Source organism: Thunnus albacares, chromosome 5, assembly GCF_914725855.1.
Source record: "Thunnus albacares chromosome 5, fThuAlb1.1, whole genome shotgun sequence".
Classification (NCBI taxonomy): Eukaryota; Metazoa; Chordata; class Actinopteri; order Scombriformes; family Scombridae; genus Thunnus; species Thunnus albacares.
In genome coordinates, this window is record NC_058110.1 from 10,673,515 (window position 1) to 10,682,903 (window position 9,389).

Consider the following 9,389-nt stretch of genomic DNA (forward strand, 5'->3'; position numbering starts at 1 on the left):
TGGCAATCACCTTAAGTCAGGGGGATGGTTTTAACTTTAGACACAAGGATACTGTCTGACTTTGTTAGTGGTCTCAGCTTTCAGGCAAGAGCTAGAGAAAAACACCACATGGCACAAGAAACCTATTGTGCTGTGGGTGATAACTGTATTTTTTTTTTTTTAATGTTAAGTATTTATCCATGCTGGATCCATCTACAGTACTGTGTGTACTGCTGCACAAAAAGAATGATACTTATAGTTGTAATTAATGGCTCATAATAATCAGGTACTAATAGGTTTTTCAACTTTTAGCTCATTTGCTAGAAATTACTTTCCATCACAGCTAAACATTTTGCAAACAATGCTGCTGTGTTTTAGGAGTTTAAATGCATTTTCCACCCTGCCATTCCAGGCATCCATTAATTTCCGTACAAAATAAAAATCTCTTGAGACTTCGCTTGTGTAATCCTTCACAGTGAACATCAAGTCTGCATTAATTAGACTTGCTCTGACACTGTGTTCTTTTAAAAGCAAATTAAAGACCTTCCTGTTCAGTCAAGCATTTTCTTAAAGGAACTCTAAAGGCAGAAATATGTGTCATTAGAAACTGAATTTGAATCATTTATATTTGAATTTGAATTGCTCAACTTGAATAATTGCATTAAAAACTGAATCTTATTACCATAATTTGAAATTTAATTTATTAGTTTGGAAATTAATTCCAATAAACTTGAAACTGAATGTAATGAAATTGAATTCAGTTGCTCTGAAACTATTTGATGCTCAGTGACCCAGTGGATTAATGTTATTTTTGATGGAAATGTCACCGCAATAACTGGAAAACACTTATGTGTGTGCACTAACCATTTTACTTCAGACTGCTTTCTCAAAGGGACCAGAACAAAGAAAGATTTGCATCCAAACTTAAGCTCAAGGATGGATCGATATTGACTTCAAACTTGAAACCTGTAGGTTTTGCCATTTTTATGTTGCTTTCCTGTTTTTACTGTTTATTTTGCATGTTAAGGCTGATGCTCAGCAGAAATTAAAGAGTCGCACAATATTTTCAATTTATGCTTTGGCAAAAGGTTTCAGTTGTCCCCATGGTAACCAGACACTATCCTCCAGCTGGGTCATTTAGTTACATTAGGGTTATATCATCCCAGCTATCATTATCATCACTATCACCCCAGACTTATTAAACAAGGACTTTACAAATTATCTAAAGTTGCAGACCAAAATATCAATAAGGAAGTTCAGTGAAAACTACAATTTCCATGGCGATGTTAGTAACACTAATCACATTGTGCGTCAAAATATGATGGTGTCTGCGACATAAAATTCTCAAAAGTGTCGGGCTACACTTTTTTCTGTTGAAAATAAATTTCTGTCAAGCGACACATCAAAAGTGTCAAGCGACCTATGATAAATTAGCCTTTAGCCCGTTGAACTTGGCGTTAGCATGTTCTGCGACTGATGTGGCTAGTGTCTGTTGTAGGCCCAGACACAGGAGCAATGTTGGAGTTTGTAATATAGAGGGACATCAAGAGAAATTTTGTGAATGTTAAGCCTCATTTGAAGCCACTTTAATAACCAGAGTAGTAGGTTGGATGGGTAACTGTTTCTTCACATTGGTTTTTGTGGTACTTCATACTGCTCCGCAAGCTCAGCTAGCTTTGTTGTTACACAAAAGCCTCCTCTGCTCTGTGATCCTTGCCGGTATGCATGTCTGTTGCTGTGTTATGTAAATTTACCAGATAGATCTGTGGTACATATGTGAAAAACAAATGGTCAAACTGCAGGAATTCTTTTGCTTGGCAACATTGTGTAACTTTGATTAGCACCAAGCTGCTAACCTGCTCATACCTGAAAGCTGTAGCGGTCCACTGGACAGTGTGTGTAAAGTCAAGCCAAGACTAATACAACCATTCTCATTCACAGATACACATAGCGTTACTAAGCGGGGGGACGCTACCTATGACCATTCAGACTCAGTCACAGCTTTGACAGGGTCAACAGACATGTTGTGAGTTACTTAAATATCCCTACAAGTGTGTGTATGTAGTAGTTGCCAGTTTATTTGCTGAAACTAATGCAGTCTAATTCAGTGTGCGAACCTTTTCTGTAGTGTTATTTCAGACTCAGTGGCAGTCCTTGTATCTAGAACAGTCTTCAATGATGTGAGGAAGCTGAGCCATTGCCACTGAGGCCTTCCACTGTGTAATCCTGTGGTTCTACATAAAGAGCATGGTAGGTGCGATTACTGTGAATAGTCACAGAAACACAGAATATGACAATGTAAAAAAATAGAAGGAAAAGTGTTTTCAATGCTCAAAATAATTCACATGAAAAAAGATGCCTGCTAGAATTACTGTAAGTACTAAAATAAACATACAAATTAACTTTCCAAATGTCACAACACTTTTGTCAGGCTACATCAACACTGGCAGTGATCCTTATAGAAAGCAAATTAAAGAAGAATATTCTAATGTCAGTAACTATGGTCGGATCGCCTAGAAATGAAATACATAGTGTGCTATAACAAGCTAGATACAAGAATTACACAATTACAAGGGCGGGTCACTTTACTGGTCACTTTATGGCATTAAAACTTTTGTTCTGTCATTTCGGTTTCCTCTTGTTATACTGTAATCACTTTGATGTTAACACTGTGATAACCACACATCTACATGCTTCTCCTTCATTCAAGGCCAGATTTATCTGCAGTTGTGCAGGGTTGGCCCTAATAAAAGATGACAGAGACTCTGCCATATGCCATGTTCCCGGATCCACCAAACTCTCCTTACAGTATGAGAAAGCATCACAGGAAGAAGTTATTGCTGGGCAGATGTCATGCTTCAGTCCAGCAAAGGCCTGAAGACAACACAGCGGCCAGCAGCATCAGGAAGTCTCGGTATCCACAGGAGGACACGTGAGGATGACCAATGTGACCTGAGACCTCCAATACCAGCTGACACAACTTCAGTATGCAAGAAACCCTTTACCCTGATGGAGGACATGATCTGGACTTTTTACATAAATGTTATGGCTCTGCTACTTTGTGCATTATGTATATCAAATGTGTATTTCCATTTCATTGGTTATGAATAAAGTTGGTCATTTTTAAATTTAGTGATGAGGGTCCTGTGGTATGAGTAAAGTATTATGTTCTTTCACAAAGGTTTTATGAAAATCTTATTTGATTGCATGCAGGTAGTAAATAATGACTCTGTAAACAAGACAAGACATTTCTGTCTCATTTCACAAACATTATGGTGTTGACGAATCACAATATATATTAAACAATATTCTCTACAGTATTTTAAAAGGGTATCAAACAGATAATCTGCAGCTTTGATATTTTCAACATTTTAAAGCATAAATATGGCAATAATTGTCTGACAAATAAAAACTTTTCATGTGGAAAGATCCAAGTTACTCTGGAACATCCTCAAAATAGCTGTAGATACTTTGGTTACTGAGCAGTTTTTCAAGTGCATAAGCACGTTGTAAGACCAGGGGCCGGTTTCACAAAGATATTTTAGACTGGTCTATACTGTTAGGCCAGTCTTAATTTTGCTTATACATTAGTCTAACGCAGGTTAGACCATTTCACAAAAATGAAGACTGACTAATTTTAAGCCAAAAAAATAGACACCTTACCCCCAGGCTAACTCAGGCCTAAGCCTATGGCCTAGGCCTCAGGCCTATGTTACCATAAAGGATCTCCGGCTTCCTGACACAGAAGGAGACGATATCAGAGATGAATATCATAATGAAACTAAGGAGGACAAGAAGAGGAGGAGAAGCAGAATGGAACTGGTTGATATGTACGACAGATGTATGCTGACAGACTTAAAACACAACTAAAAATCACACGAAACTGAACCAGTGTGTTGCCTCCCTTGTCCATTCAGTTACATAAAGAAATGAAATAAGTAACAAACAATGTAACAAATAATATTGTCTCAGTTTATTTCTTATAACTCAGGTGATACAAGAAAACATTTTAAGTTTCTCACAAGACAATTAACATATACATATATAATGTTCATTCAATAAATTATTCTGATGAATTAATAAATAATTACCCCAGTAACAATGAGCACTTGAGCACTAGCAGATGAAACTTTTAAAGAAGAAAAAAGAAAGGAATTAAGCACCACAGTCTGAGTAAATTCATGTTAAAGCTTGCCTCAATAACAGAAACTTCAAGGTACAAGAAGTACACAACATACTGTATTTATGTTTCCATTAACTGCATCTCCAACTTCAATTTATCTTGCTGAAGCTTTAAGACTTCAATTTCAAGCAGCAATTTTCTTTCTTCAAGCTGGAGATTTTGGTATTGTTTGTTTAGCACTATGGACAGAGATGCAGTAGTAGTAGTCATTCAGACTGTTCAAAGACCATGTCCCTAAGAAAAATAAAGACAGAAAGCATTACTTTGTTATAGTGCCGTCAAATTTAATGAGTTTTTTTTTTTTAATTAAAACAATTAACACATTACTGTCTTGTCATGTCATATCATGTCATGCCTTTCAGGAAGGGGGATGAATAACACTCCAAAGTTAGGCTAAATTTTGCTCTGTCTGTGTTTTCCATGTATGAATCAGAATATTTCCTTGTTCTTTTTTCATATTTGCATGGACTGTTGTAGACATGTTGAAATTCAATGGAGACTTGAAGAGCGAACACATTTATTGTTGTTAATTATCTTTTATATTAGTGCATATATATATAATATAATAATATATAATTTTAATGAAATGAAATCTAGGCTGTCCTGTTTTAAGGGCACATTACAGTGTTTGTTAACATGTAACTTGCCAGTAGCTACCTTATAGGCTGCATCAAAAAATCAAATCAGATCAACATTAGCACACCAAAACCACCGTCATAAAGACTGATGTCACCAAAACAATCACTAGAGACATTATTGGCCTAATGTTACCTGTGTTCTCCTCTTGATTAGGTGGGCTGCTGTCACCACCAGCACTGGGCAATGTGGGGTGGTAGGGGGTGTTAGTCACATCTACTGGCCCTACATAATCTGTCACGTCCACTGTTTTCCCCCAAAACAGAGACAAATGCCAACTGTACATCCTCAGCACCATTTCTGTATTGTCTTTAAGCTTTTGTGGTTCTTCTCCTGTTTTGGGATTTATTCTTTTGAACATTTCTATCTCTAGATCTTGTACCATTTTTTTATATCTTTTTTGAACGTCTTTAATGCTCCTGTCAACCGTGGGATTGACATTCTTTACTGTTGCTGCAATTTGTTTCCATATCAGGTTTTTTTATTGTTACACTCTTCACTGAATTTTCCAAGTAAAAGGTCCTTGTAACTGTCGAATTCTTCCAAAAGACAAACATTTTCTGCTGGGGTAAATGGAGCCGAGCGGTTGGATGCAGTTACTGAGTTAGCCATTTTTTTTACTTTGAAAAAAGGTCTATCTGCAGACTCATAGTATCGACATCGACACACCCATTGTACTACTCGAAAAAAGTCTTAATTTACCCAGAATTCATTGTACCATAGTCCTGTTTAAGATAGTCAAGAACTAAACTGCTTTTCAAAAACTGAAGACCGTCATCAACCACACATTTCTCTGTTCCCTATTAAAGAGCAGCTGAGATTGACACTAAAATGAGAATTGCTGGTCCACCTTAAAGATCAGTCCACCTTAAGTGAGCCTGTTCAGGTTAGGCTAACATGTAGTTTCTAACTTCAGGGCCCCCTTTGATAGACAAGAATTTTCTCGGTCTTGAGGAGCTGCAGCATTAATTAACTGACACATTGTTGCCTGTACTTTACATTTACTGCCAGATTGACAACTTACTTCTAAACTTTTCCTCTGCTCCGCGCGCATTCACTGTCATTTCTCTTCTCTGCCACTTGCTCAACTATACACACTCATTTACACACTCACTACACAGGAGCTACGCTACTCTTATAACAGTAACTTTCACGTAGATGTCCTTTGAAGAATGAAGAGAGGGAGGATGACTCAAAATAATTCCAGAGTAATGTAGGGTGTTATCGTGCTCACACAGTGTGCAAATGAAAATCATTAAAAGCCCACTGATATTAATGATTGTGTGAAATTTTTGCAGAGGCGGTGTGCAACTGCTGAATGAATATAGGGAAAACACTGCATTACATAAGTTACTGTGCTACATGTAACGCAACATGCTAACACATTACCTCTGTATCTCCAAACAACAAATCCTTTCTACTTCACTGGGCTCTGTAGGTCACTTCTCAAAAATGTACAGTTTACAGTTACTTGTAAAAACAAATGTAAAACAGAGTGTATTTTTATGGTTTAAAGAGTTTATGCATAAACAATAAGCTAACATTATGTGACCAGAGACATTTAAATAACAGTATTTACCTGAGGAAAACGTCAGGGAAACCTGTAATCTTGATTGTCGATGTTGTTCATTTCGCCATGATTTCGGATCAGATTCCCACTCAAACATGTATGGTTGTTAAGTTTTTGGTTTAGAAGCAGTTCATGTTGTGATATCCACAGTATAATTGCAGCTAACTGACCAAAAAGGAGCTCCGTGAATCTGCACTCGATTTCTCTTCCTCAACAACCGAATGTGTGTCAGTGAACTGAATTGAATTGCTAAAACTGATTTGAATCATGAGAATTGAGTGTGGAGGTATATAGAGAGTTTAATTTTCTGTGAGGATCAAATACTGTATGTATGTGTATGAATGTATGGATGTTTGTGTATATAAGCACATTTTTGCTGTCTTATTTTATTTTTATGTAAAGCACTGCCTTTGTATGAGATGGTGCTTTACCAATTAAATTTGAACTGAATTGGATTAAATTAATATTTGGTAGTTGAAGCTGCACTCATCAACATTTTCAGATGTTAACAATGGATGAAATGACAAAATGATGCGATGACAGGATGCCAGGAACAAGTTGGTGGCATAGAGGGTGAAGATATGCCAGCCAGGATGCTCTAATAGCTGAGTGTGCCAGTATTGTGCGAAAAGCCTGATATGCTGTCTTTTTGTAGTACATGAGATGTGGAAAGGCAGAATGCTGCTGCCGTGCATAGTAGCACACATAATTACAGAAGATAGCAGAATACTTGGAGTTGTTTGGAGATAACAAGATGTCGTCTCCTGTAGTGGCTGACATGTTTTTATCCCACACAGGGAAAAGAGGCTGCCATTATGCTTGTCATCTCACAAAACAAAGCCCTGTGTAAAATTAGGATGCCAAGAAAAAGCAAAGGTAGGATAGGAAATAAGCAGTTCTCCAATGGTATTTTCCACAAAAAACTCATATTACCAGCTTTAAATTAGGTTTAATGGTTTCAGTGTGCGACAGAGACGACCCTGTTTCTCCCCACACCAAAGCACTTGAGCTTGGAGCAGACAAGATATTTACTGTTTTCATTTTGTTTTGCGACAGCTGCTCATTGCTTATTGTGTTCCATTATTACTGCCTCCAACGGGGGCTAATTTATTTAGATTAAACAGCACTGTTGTTTCTTTAATGCCTTTTGAAAAAAAGACACAAAAACATTATATTATCTGAGGTTGGGTGAAGAACAAAATATTACCAAGACATTGTTTTATAAAGTATCAGGGAAATTAAGCATTACCAAGTTGATTCCAAGAAAGGAAGACAAAGGGCTGTAAATGTTCTAGCCTGGAGGTTTCACTTACATCAACAATCACAGTTCTTCATCTGTATTATAGATTATGCATTGATAATAATTGATTGATAATTATTGATAAATAATAATGCCTCAGGTTCGCCAATACACAGGAATACACGTTATTCAGTGCTAAGTACAGGCTGCATGTGGTCACATGACTTGGCTGATAACCTGTCCAGTCAGTAGAATATGGCTAATTTACACCATACTATTTACTCCTAGAGATGGCAGACACCAAAGTATTCTCCAAAAAAGACAAAATTGACAAACTGACAGACTGACAAAGTAACAGCAAACTATTACTATAATAAATCAAAGTTGAGCCTTCTGTTTGTAATTATTTTGCAAATATATTCTTTTTCCTTATTGCATTGTAATATTGCTACTATGATAATATGATTTTTTTAAATACAGAAAAAAGACTCAATATCTTTTTTGCATATTTGGAAGGCTTCACTATCCTGTTTTTTATATATTCATATTTTCACAAACTCCACCGATATTTGTCATACTATTTACAAAATGTATGTATACAATGTAAAATGAAGATGAGTTGTGGGCTGCATGTGTGTGTATAAGAGAGATGAAGAGCTTGGCCAATGTAAAAATACTAATAATTGGGCACTGGTTGGCCACTATGTGTGCATGTGGCTTTATCCAGGTTTACTGTCTGAATAACATTACTTTACATGGCTGTTTTCTTAGACTGCCAATCTGTGAAAGCTGCTCACAATCAAACATGGGTGTCAGTGCCATCCTGAGTTTCTACAATATGTTCAACAAGATCAAACACATCTTCCAAAGTGACAACACTATATTAAATTCAACAAGTTTGTGAAATTACAATGTTGTGAAATAACTACTCCCCTATGAAATGTTACTCTTGTTCTTTGGTTTTCGCATTTCTCTCAGTAAGGCGCCCAAATGCAGCAGAAAAGTCTGGCATTCTCTACTCTGTAAAGCGAACAGATCCCTTCAGCAATTGAGGCAGGTCCCACAGACTAGATGCAGCATCTACATGTATATATATCTATGAGCAGGTATAGTATCTTGGGAAATGTTTTCAATGGCACCGCCTTGAGTAGATAGGGCACTAGATTTGGTAGCCTACTGGTTAAGACACATGCCATATAACAATATAACAATATCCAGGGTTCGAATCTGGCAGAAGACTCTTGTTGCATATCATCCCCATCTCTCTCTCTCCCTTCATTTCCTATCATAAAAATGCATGAGGCATAAAATGCTGTTGAAGGTGTTAGATAAGTCTACTGTACTTGTTGAGATATTTCATTGTCAACCAAAGTGGTGGACTGACTGATGGACATTGCCGTCCACTGAGCGATGGCCCAATGGATGGCCCTGGCTAAACCTTCCAGTACCAGTATGACTCTTTTACACTGGATCACAAGATTCTAACAATCTCACATCCCTAAAGATAAGAGAATTCCTTATGATCTTGTCTGAGATTCAAATCATGCCTCACATTGGTAAGTGCCCGCCTTTAGCGCCTGTAGACTGACCCCTGCTGTCATATAACTCTTCTAAAAGTCACTGGATAGACTTTCATACTTTCAACCTTGATTCACATCCCTTCTTCCCAGCCAGAGCCAGAATCAGTGTGGCCTGCTGTAACCCCCTGACCATGAATCCCCAAGTCACTGAGTATACTAACAGCATACAGCATGTGACTAGAAATTCACACCCACACACAC

General features: G+C 37.3%; 1 long non-coding RNA gene across 3 annotated transcripts; it reads left to right on the forward strand.

The window, feature by feature from the left end:
- The first annotated feature begins 759 nt into the window (after positions 1-759).
- On the forward strand, positions 760-3,038 carry LOC122982928. Of its 3 annotated transcripts, none has more exons than XR_006403558.1 (4): positions 760-947; positions 1,921-2,005; positions 2,108-2,229; positions 2,690-3,038. It is a non-coding gene; the product is annotated as an uncharacterized LOC122982928 (long non-coding RNA). The 3 variants fall into 3 exon arrangements; XR_006403557.1 differs by lacking the exon at positions 760-947 and adding an exon at positions 1,424-1,698; XR_006403556.1 differs by lacking the exon at positions 760-947 and having other exon boundaries at positions 1,424-2,005.
- Positions 3,039-9,389: the final 6,351 nt, after the last annotated feature.